Below are 10598 nucleotides of genomic sequence, written 5' to 3'. Positions count from 1 at the left end.
GTCATTTGGGGGGGGGGGGCAAGGTGGGCATTTGCCCCTGTCTGATTTTAAAAGCAGACCGATGGGCCTGTGACTGGTTGTTGCCGTTTAATCATTATTATATCTTATTACCTCAAAAACGTACCTATTTTTATAATATTTTCAGAAAATATTTTATCGTGTACTAAGAAATTATTGTCACAAAGATACATTTTTAATTAATAATTGATAGTTGGAATACCTTATACCTATATTGTATATTTATATTTAGACACATGCGGGCACGTGCATGTATGTGTGTTAGTGTGTGTGTGTGTGTGTGTGTTTTGTGAAGGAAAAAAAACATAATATTGTATGCACAACAATAATAGTGAATAATAATAGTTAACCTTTATTGACCATTATAGACATTTTAAAATTAATTATGAAAATCTTCAAAGTGAATTTCCATCTGCAAAAAATTTAATAAATCATGCAAACAAAGACCGAGATGATGGAATTCATGACCTTTATTCTATTTCCAAAATTTTAAATCAACTTCCAAATGCTTTTCAAGAAAATCCTAAAATTATAAATATTCTTATGACTCTGCCTGTTACTACTGCTTCCAATGAACGATTTTTTTCTTCTCTAAAATTAGTTAAAACCCATTTACGGCTAACAATGGGAAATGAACGACTGAGTGATTTACTGGTCATTGCAGTGGAAAGTGATGTATCAAGTAAAATTAATTTAGACGATGCAGTCGATACATTTTCAAAAATGAAAAAAAGAAGATATCCTTTAATAAACTAATAATATTTATATTAATTAATAAAAATTTTCAAAATAGTTTACTGAGTTTTAATTGGTATAGGTATACAATAATGTTTCTGTAAAATATCTGGTTCCTTATATTTTCAAATTATGTTGTTACCTAGAAGAAAAGGTTGTATTAATTAGAGAAAAAAAAATTTTAATTATAATATAAGTGAAGTGAGAATGGTAATTTGATAAAATGTAAGTAGATATTTTCTTACGAGCGAAGCGAGCAATTTTTTTTTTACTCATTTGGGCCGGTCTAAACCTTTGCCCCCCTCTATTAAAAACTGAAATGACGCCACTGTATTAATTGATTATATTAATCCACCATAGGTGGAATACTGGAATACGACAAACTTGGTATAACTTTGATACTTTAGAGTTAAATCATACACTTACGTACAAACATTACGGGGTCCGTGATCTACCGCAGGTAGATTGCCCAGGATAATATACTGTTGCGAATCAGAATTTTTATTCCGGGCAACGGAAAAGTCAAGATAAATTTTGAACACCATATAGGTAGGTACACCGAATATTAAATAACGAATTGAACAAAGTTTGAGTCATATAGAGTTGATACATTTAACGGGCATCGAAGTGCAAGGGATCAGCTAGTATTTTATAATTTTAATAATATAATTATATATTTATATGTACTACTATAGGTAGGTACGTAATAACTACAGTATAGTTATAGATATGTAATTTTCTATACTGCGTTTAAACATGAACAACATTATAACAACTGTGTTTTGAACCTTTAAAAGGGGGACGGAGTGGCCAAACGGACTAAGGCGTCGGTTGTGACACACGTGTTTACACCTACAGTTCCCTCCCCCACAGTTTAAAAACTACCCAATGGCCCGAGTTGCCGCGGGTTAACTAATCAAAAAAAAAAAAAAAAAACCTTAAAACCTACAGATTACGAATAGTCGAATCTCTCCGCTTGCCGATTTATGCGTTTATAGCATTTGATTAAAATATAAAAAACTTATGTATTAATATTATTGTTTTGCGGTCACCGAGTATCAGTGGTTATACACTTGACCACCGTTCGCGATGTTTTCAACTTTTAAGTATAGTTTGGCGTCGAGTTATTATTAAACGTGCGTTTGCCGCTGGTCCTAAAGCGATGACCGTCGGACGACAAAAAAAAATTAATTGAAATAATAAAGTCTTGGCCGAGTTGCTATAATAATAATAATAATATATTATCTCAGACGCCCGTATACTACTCCACTAGTGCACGATGACGTAACGGTAGTACATTTTTTCACGTACATACTTTGAATTAAGTGGCACTAGTATAAAAGATTCTCGTTTGTGGGTTCAAGGCTTCAATCCCTCCAAGGCTCCACTCCCATCACCGAGTTGATTTATTTGCCTATTATTATTTTTACCACCTACAGTAGATATAGTGAGTAGGTATTATCAGGTATTATAATTTAATTTCACGTGCCCTCGCCAGATGCCTTAATTTTGTCATGTTCAATCATTTTTTTCCCCCAAGACAAGAGTCAAATTTTTCTACGCCCCCTTTTTAACGGAATCATTTCAATTTCTGTAAGACGGTGTTATTGAGATAAAAAAAATGCATTCATCAGTTGCTTGAAAAAAAATAGGACAACTTTGAATGGATATTGAATTTGGTAATAATATGGGTTTCTAGTTAATATTTATATAAGTTTTATTGCTCATACAATCACACGCATCTCATACGAACAGCAAAAACGGTAAAAATGATAGCAACTGGCATAATATATTGTTGAGTAAAATGTTGTATTTTCTATCGTCCTCCTGCCTCATTGGCTCTATTATATTGGGTTAAAATTCCGGAGGTCTACAGCCCACCTGACTAAACTATTTATTTAAAATAACCCATAGGAGGCTTGTATCTAAATAGTTATTGGGGGGGGGGAGCTAAATCGTTGTTAAGGGGTTAAGCCATTTTGCCCTCCCCCCATAGTTGCGCCACTGCCTCCTATCCTAATTTAATGTATATAATATATGATACATAACTCAATACCTAGTACCTAACTAAAGATATTTAATCAAGTAATTTTGTTAAGTGTTTTATTTTATACATAGGTGGCTAACGAATGATGCTTGCAACGATTTAATAGAGATTAAAATGTGTATAGCATTTTAATTAAAATAAAAAATAAAAATCCGAAATGTATCTGGCTAGTGGCTAGTATAGGTACGTATGTTATCATGTAGTAATACGTATAAAACTATGAATTACGGTCTCGTGCAGGTAGGCAATTTAAGAGATATAATATGGTACGTGCTGCTGGTAGTAGGTACCTATCTACGTAAACAGCGAATTGCATCAACATAATATAGGTACCTACCTATATATGGCTTTATATTATATAAAAACAATTATGCGTATGTTATTAGGTACCTACTCGGAAACCACGAAACTTACCGGTGTACTCTTGTACTTTGGTTTTCAGTTTCCGGGCATGTCGGTGTGGTGCAGTGTGCACCTTTAGTTTTGAGGATAAATCTTACATCGTTTGGTGTATTTCGGTTCACGTATAACAACTTCACGAGCTAATCAGTTTAAGTGTACCTTCATCCTCGAAAATGGACTTTTTTAAAGTATGACATTTGTTATTATTGTTAGTAAGTATACCTAGGTAGGTACAGTAGTTTATATGGCATGTGTAGGTATAGGTATATAGGTATAGGTAATCAACATAATTGTTTATTCGTCGCTTATCGGAAGTTGTTCAAACTTTTCTTTAAACCTTCGTGGTAAGAACTCTAAGAAAAATGTATGAAATGTTCGTCAAAATCATTATAGAGTCATTTTGAACCTGACTGATAATTAAAAAGATGGAAGAGCAAAAAAATAATCATCACCGTGTACGCATATATGGATTGAGGATTGAACAATCGAAAACAATTGGTAGGTTCTCAAATTATAAATTATGTATTTAGGACTTAGGTAAAAAAAAGTGTACAATTGCATGTATTTAAATTATTAAGAATATTATAGGACAATGCGACAAAAAAGAGAACCGCAGTCCTATGATAGCTATGTTTGCTTCATCGGTTGATACCTACCTATCTATTATATATATATATATTTTTTAATACTTTCGACTTTTGAAGAGTACCTATACAGGGTGATTCACTAGGCATGTTTATCCCCTTTTTTCTTTTAATAAGAAATTTATTCAAATTTTGATTTTTGGAATTTTTGAATACCTAATCATAGACCATATTTTAAAATTCTTGAATCTTTTTGTACTACTTAAGGAATGTCCTGTGGTGATACAAACTTCTGTCTTTCAAATGAGAACCTCATTTTTTTACTGTAAATTATTTAGTGATAATTTTTTTAAAAATTCTGATGTAGGTACCTACCTAATTCAAAATTCAATTGTGTAGTTTCTTAGTTATTAAAATGTTTGTATTAATGATCATAATTCTTAAAAATGGTTTTACATATAAAATAGACGTAAATTGAAAAAATAAAAAAACTTGAAGAAATATTAACGTCCATTGAAATTATTTAATTCAATTTAACTTATGGGGGCGAAGCCCTCCATATCCCCCTACAATCAATTATCAAACAAATAAGTAATTACCTACTAATTAATATTTAGTAATTACAATATATTCGAGTAGATACCTATATGTCAGTAATGACAACTTATATAAGTGATTAAAATACATATTTTTGAATAATTAATAAGCAGTAACTTATTCACATTAAAAATAATATAAATTAGTTAAATGTAGGTATCTACCTATATTATAATTGTTAAAATTATATTCCACGGCTGATTTGAAGTAACCATCTTAACAATAAAAAGTAAAATAACACATCAAATTAAATTTGAATACCTATATAGGTATCGCATTAAATACAATTTTGCCAAATAATGCTATCCAATAGGTAGGTTAGGTATTTTGTGAAAAATAACTTATCTATATAGGTATCACCCCTCATAATTCATTTTAGTGATGCTCTTATAGAATATAAAAAAATGTTAAGGAGATATATCTCTCTATCTCCCTACATGCCCCCCTACCAATTCAAGAACCGGGATACCCAATACATAAATATTTAAGATGATGGACAAGATATATCTCAACAGAAAAGATGTGTAACAACACGCACTCGTGGACCAAACAAGATATCCGTTTTTGTGGCCAAAATCGAGTTTAAATTTAGACAGAAACGTAATACAAAAATTGCACGCCTTCGTATGGCAACGACGTTCTTCAGTTTAATTCGCCTCTTCGCCTTATTTTTCTTTTGAAAGATTTGATAATGTTTATTTAGTGGACTCATCAACTAAACCTGGCAAGGAGTTAAAATTTGATTTTTGGAGAGGGCTTTATTATTGACTTATCAACGAACAGTAATTAACGACAATTATCGTCAAACACGGATACCATATCTACACCCAATCACCTAGGTACCTATTGTCTTATTACAGGTAGTAATAAATTATTGACTTACATATAGCTTTATAGGTAGGACGTAGGTACTATAGCAAAGTTGGGCAAATACCTACCTAACCGTTCTTTTTAACTTGTTAAGTAAATATAGGTAGAAAATAAATTATGTTTAAATTTACCAGCCAATAAAAGTTTCTAGTATTGTTATATTAAAAACTTGAAAGATAAAATTCAAAATTTAGTATTTAGTAACAAAATAGAAAATAATACACCGGCTCAAAAGAAGAATTTCGATATTTTTTCCCTAAGCTCAGAGCCAAATAACAGGCATACTTACTGCTATAGCTGAATCAACGAGTCATTTTTTAACCATAATGTATTATAGTTGTGTTATAAATATTCTAAAATGTTGTACTTGGACTTGGGTGCTATATATTATATCTGTATAAATAATAATTTAATATTGGGGATATTTTATAGGTATACATAGGTATATACATACCAAAATGATTTCTTACTTAAATCGTTAAAAATAAAAAAAAAAGTTGGATTTAAAATGTCTATAAATAACACTAAAGAGTTTTTCAGTAATTTGTTTTTAGTTTTCATAGATTATCACAAAAAGTACAGGAATATGCCCTCCCCCCTTTTTGATACCCCAAAGTACTAGTTAGATTCAATTTTCTAAAAAAACACCCCTGAGGTTACCTATACCTACATTTAGCACACCACATTTAAAATCTTAAATTAAAATTAACTTTGCGTTTTAAATTGTTAACCAGTTATATTTTTGGTACGAAAAATCTACGTATACAATATAATGTTGAAAAAAAGCGTGTTGATACCTACTTAACTGATTATGAATTTAAATTTTAAAAGCTGATTGGTGGAGGACTAAGTAAAATAAGGTAGGTTACCCGTCTATACCTACTTAAACATTTATAATAATAAAATGACTTAATCCATCGTTGTTGTTATTATAAACCGCGGAAATCGTCGTCGACATAATTATTATACGTAGTCGAGACTGGGTCGTATAATATATTATGTTGTTTTATTTATTTATAAGACGCTCCATAAATCTGTTCTAATTTTATCTATATATTTTGCCCTTATTATGATTCATGTCGCTTGGCCAATAATTTCGTCACTGTATACTATTATTATGTTTACGGGAGACAAGTCGTCGTACAAAATATGTAATAATAAATTTGAGTGAGGTATATCTAATACCTAATTTTGTTTTGATTTTCTTACATTTTCGCACAATTCAAATGACATGGTATAAAGTTTAATTGGTCTTTGTTTAATTTGATAAATAAAAAAATCAATTTTTTAAAAAAAAACTTTCTAGTGAAAAAAAACCATCAGCTGATGGGTACCTAATTAAATTACGAACTATTATAAAATCTCTCTCACATATCATCATTTAGTGAAGTGCTTAAATTAGTTAAATATAATTTTACACAGACAGGTAAAACAGATTTCCTTTGCCCCGCGTGTCCCTTTAAAGTTTAAATGTTTATTAGTCCAATCTCATTGCGGTGAGGTTATCATACTTTCGATGTGTTGACAATGCACCAGTTATTATACTTATACTGAACCATTCATATATTATATAGTTTCAATGAAAATTATTAACATTTATACGTAATTACTTTTTTGGTTAAAATGTAGAGGAAATTACAAAACAACATTTTTAACTAGGTATGTTTTTGGTGCAAATGACCAACTATTGTTTTTTCTTCAATATTTGATACCACTGGTTAGCATATTCCCGACTTTCAAACGGACTCACTGTTGCCGTGGTATTAATGTATTATAGATCCCCCAATAACGTGACATTAAATCGAACTGGTGAGCTAAAACCAGAAAGGTCCCGGGTTGGGAATCTAGTTAAAAAAATATCTAAAATCCCCAAAATATTAAATATCGATTAAATTTTGTTGTTTGGTTTCATCCATTTTCGAATAAGGCCAGCGCCACTGCAAACTACAAAATAGTGTGATTTCTTCAACGTCGCGTGTCCGAAGATAGAAACCATTAAAACGCCATAAGATATTTTCGACGATTTGTGCGTTTTAAAAATTTAAATTTTTTTTTGTTTAGACCATTCGCGCTGTGAATAACAGAAAATTTGTGACGTTCGTGTGTGCGAAAACAGTCGGTGGTCGTAAAGAATTTGAGAGTGGAACGACAAAACTAAAATATTTTGGCGTGAGTAGTTTTGTCTATCAACACCGCGAGCCGTGAGGATGGTGTCGTCGCCGCCATAATAGTACCTACCTACATTATATTTCCACTGATGGTCATTTTTATTGGACACGCTAGTATTTATAGACGTAAAAAACAACGCTGTCTCACAAATATTGAACAAAAATTTAATACAGTCATCGACGTCGTAATTGTATAAGAATATCGGACAGTAAAGACATTTTTAATTTTTTTATTAGACATCATATTATTATTATTAACCCCCTTCATTATAGAACAAAGTCCAAAAACCAAATCTAATTTATTGTTATTAGATATGTATGAGGCGGTACTATAGCTTGTCTTATTTTGTAATTCTTAATTAACTATTATAAACAAAAATGATAATATATTGTATAGAACGACACATTTTTAAACTTTGCGGAGCAGTGGTGGCCTAATCTTTTTTGCCAGCGAGACAAGAAAATTGCAGTTGCACCCGCACATATTATATGTAGTTGTATACAGTTTGTAGTCATAACATATATGGCATTCACATAATATTTTGTTCCGTTCGGATTATTTTTTATAAAATATTATAAATCATAATAATAATACAGATCGGAGCGGCGAAGACAAAATAACGTTCCCTCGGCGGCGGTGCACTGAACTCTATATTTTATATGGCGTGGGTTTCTCCGGAAGAATCAATATTAACCTACATTTTTTTTCTACTCTTTCAGGCGGGTTATCTAAAATATACAATTTATAATAATTTACTTGAATGCATGAAATACGCGCGAGCCCGAAACAATCTGCAGAGCGTATCGTGGTGGTTTACATCTATTCGTTTACCGCCCCCGCCCCTGATCGTAAAACAATATAATAATAATAGGTATACATATAACAATACATTTGTATAAATTATTGAACAAGAAATAATACACCATATACCACAGTCCATAATATTATTTAATTATAGTAATAAATTAATTTATTTGATTTTTTAAAATTAAAATTAAAAAGTCATTATATACGAAGTAAAAATTATCATACAACTGATGGATGCTCTAAAGTCTGGCTATAACATTACAACAAAGGATATCCTAAACATAATTCATATAGCATATTGCTGGCTGCGCATGTTAATTCGACACTCGACAGTGATAATGATCCCAATGTAAGCAACCACATTAAAGTGGTATGGATGGTGTCAACGTGTAATTTGCTCGGAGACGAAGTTTTAAGACAGATCTTGATCCGGACTTGAGATTGTAAGAAACAAATATATTTTAGCATTAACTATTAACTGGTATTTTCGTAGTTATTTAATGTACGACTGGTAGTTAAAAATATGATAGTAAATGAAGTTATCAGGGTTTGTGAAGGCGATTTGCCTCTGAAGAATTTCAAGTCCACCAAATGTGTTGTCCGTTACTCCAGGATTACGAGCCGAGAGAGCGGCGCATCAAGATAAGCTGCACATCATGTGACCAACATATTCACAGGTTCGATAGGTTCCTTGTAGGGGTAAGAAATTGTAGGTACATACATGCACTTAGATTACCAACATTGATAAATGATAAGAAGGTACCTAATGAGCTAGAATCGTAATAAGTAAGTGTAAATCATAGTTAAATACATTTACGTATAAAATATTATGTTAGGTATGATGATATTTATAATTTCATCTAATAACATATATAACCGCAAATATAATATTATGTCCACCTAAAAGCAGTGCCACTCACCCTTTCCTAGTCAACCTAAATAAGTTTCTGCACGCAATGCTTAGGTATTGATATGATGTATTATAATAATTTATAAGGTAGTAGTATCAAAATAACTCTTGGGTCCTAAAAAAATTAAATGTGAATCAACACTGTTTCCTAGTTATTTTATAGTACCTAGCTATAATATGGGTATTGATTGTTATGCTATAAAAATCGTTTTCAACAACACTATATAGGTATAGGCGTACAGCACTGTACAATTACGACAGCACGTCTATAATATACGTTTTTCATTTGTAAATGTGTTTCTATACTTACCTTAAGGCTAAAGCCAATTTTATGAACCCATTTTTGTTCTCGGGAGGCGGATAACCGATTTGACACGGACAATACGTGTCTATACAATATGAGTATATGACACAATAGCAAACTGCAATATCTAACGAAATAAAAATTTCAGGCGTTATCATCATCAGGGTCTTGAAAAAAATTGTCACTGTAATTTTTGCGCAGCATTACCTTATAGGTACAACAAGTAAACACAAAACACGGGTATATAATACATTATATTATTATACAACGAAGCGTATCGCGCAGAAAGCGACGGCCGCGGCAAACTCAAAATACCTGCAGCTGCGAGCCAAAAACAAAATAAAAAAATTCATTTTATTTTAAGAAAACTATAATTGTGTTGTTTGTTTTATTTTTGTGATGAAGCGATCGGTTCGCACGGTGTTTAAAATCAAATTAAATGTTAAAACAATACATCTGGGTATCCACTATCCAGGCATTCACAGTAGAAACGCGAATTCAACACTTATTCTGTACAGATTTGGAGTGGACTGTAGTGTAAGTGTGGACTAGTTAAAACTTGATAATATGGAGGCGAAAACATAGTCGACTAGTGCACGAGTTTACTGCAGTATAATATTATATTATACTATATATAATATATATCAGTAGGAACCTATTACTATGAGACTTAGATTTGGAAATCGGAGGACGAGATCGTGACGTGTTATGCAAACTGTCGGCACGATAATCAGATGATCAATAGTGGTGATCTATACCTACTGAAAACTGGCACTGCTGTAGGTCGGTTGTTTTTGTTTGCGTTTTTTTTTTGGGAAGTTGTTATTTTTTTATTAACTCCCTGCAAAAAGCCTCGAATTATAGTCGAAACAGCCAATGGATAGGTATCAGTGGTCGAGGGAGTGCGAAAAATCGGATCGAAGATTTCGTGGGGCCGTACGCAAAAGTCCTCGCAAGCGCCCCCGCCCTGCAGCGTCCGTCCGGAAGGCGATCGAAACGCTCCGCCGCCGCCGCCGCCGCCGCATTCTTGGCGCTCGTCGCGGAAGCTAACAATAGATCTTTGCGACGGCGGCGGCCTAAATCTCCCGCACACGACAAGACGCGGCCATATACCGTATTTTTTCTAAATATTGTTGTCCGCATAATATTTTATAA

This window comes from Metopolophium dirhodum, chromosome 9, assembly GCF_019925205.1.
Source record: "Metopolophium dirhodum isolate CAU chromosome 9, ASM1992520v1, whole genome shotgun sequence".
In the NCBI taxonomy this organism is placed as follows: Eukaryota; Metazoa; Arthropoda; class Insecta; order Hemiptera; family Aphididae; genus Metopolophium; species Metopolophium dirhodum.
This window is presented reverse-complemented; position numbering follows the sequence as displayed.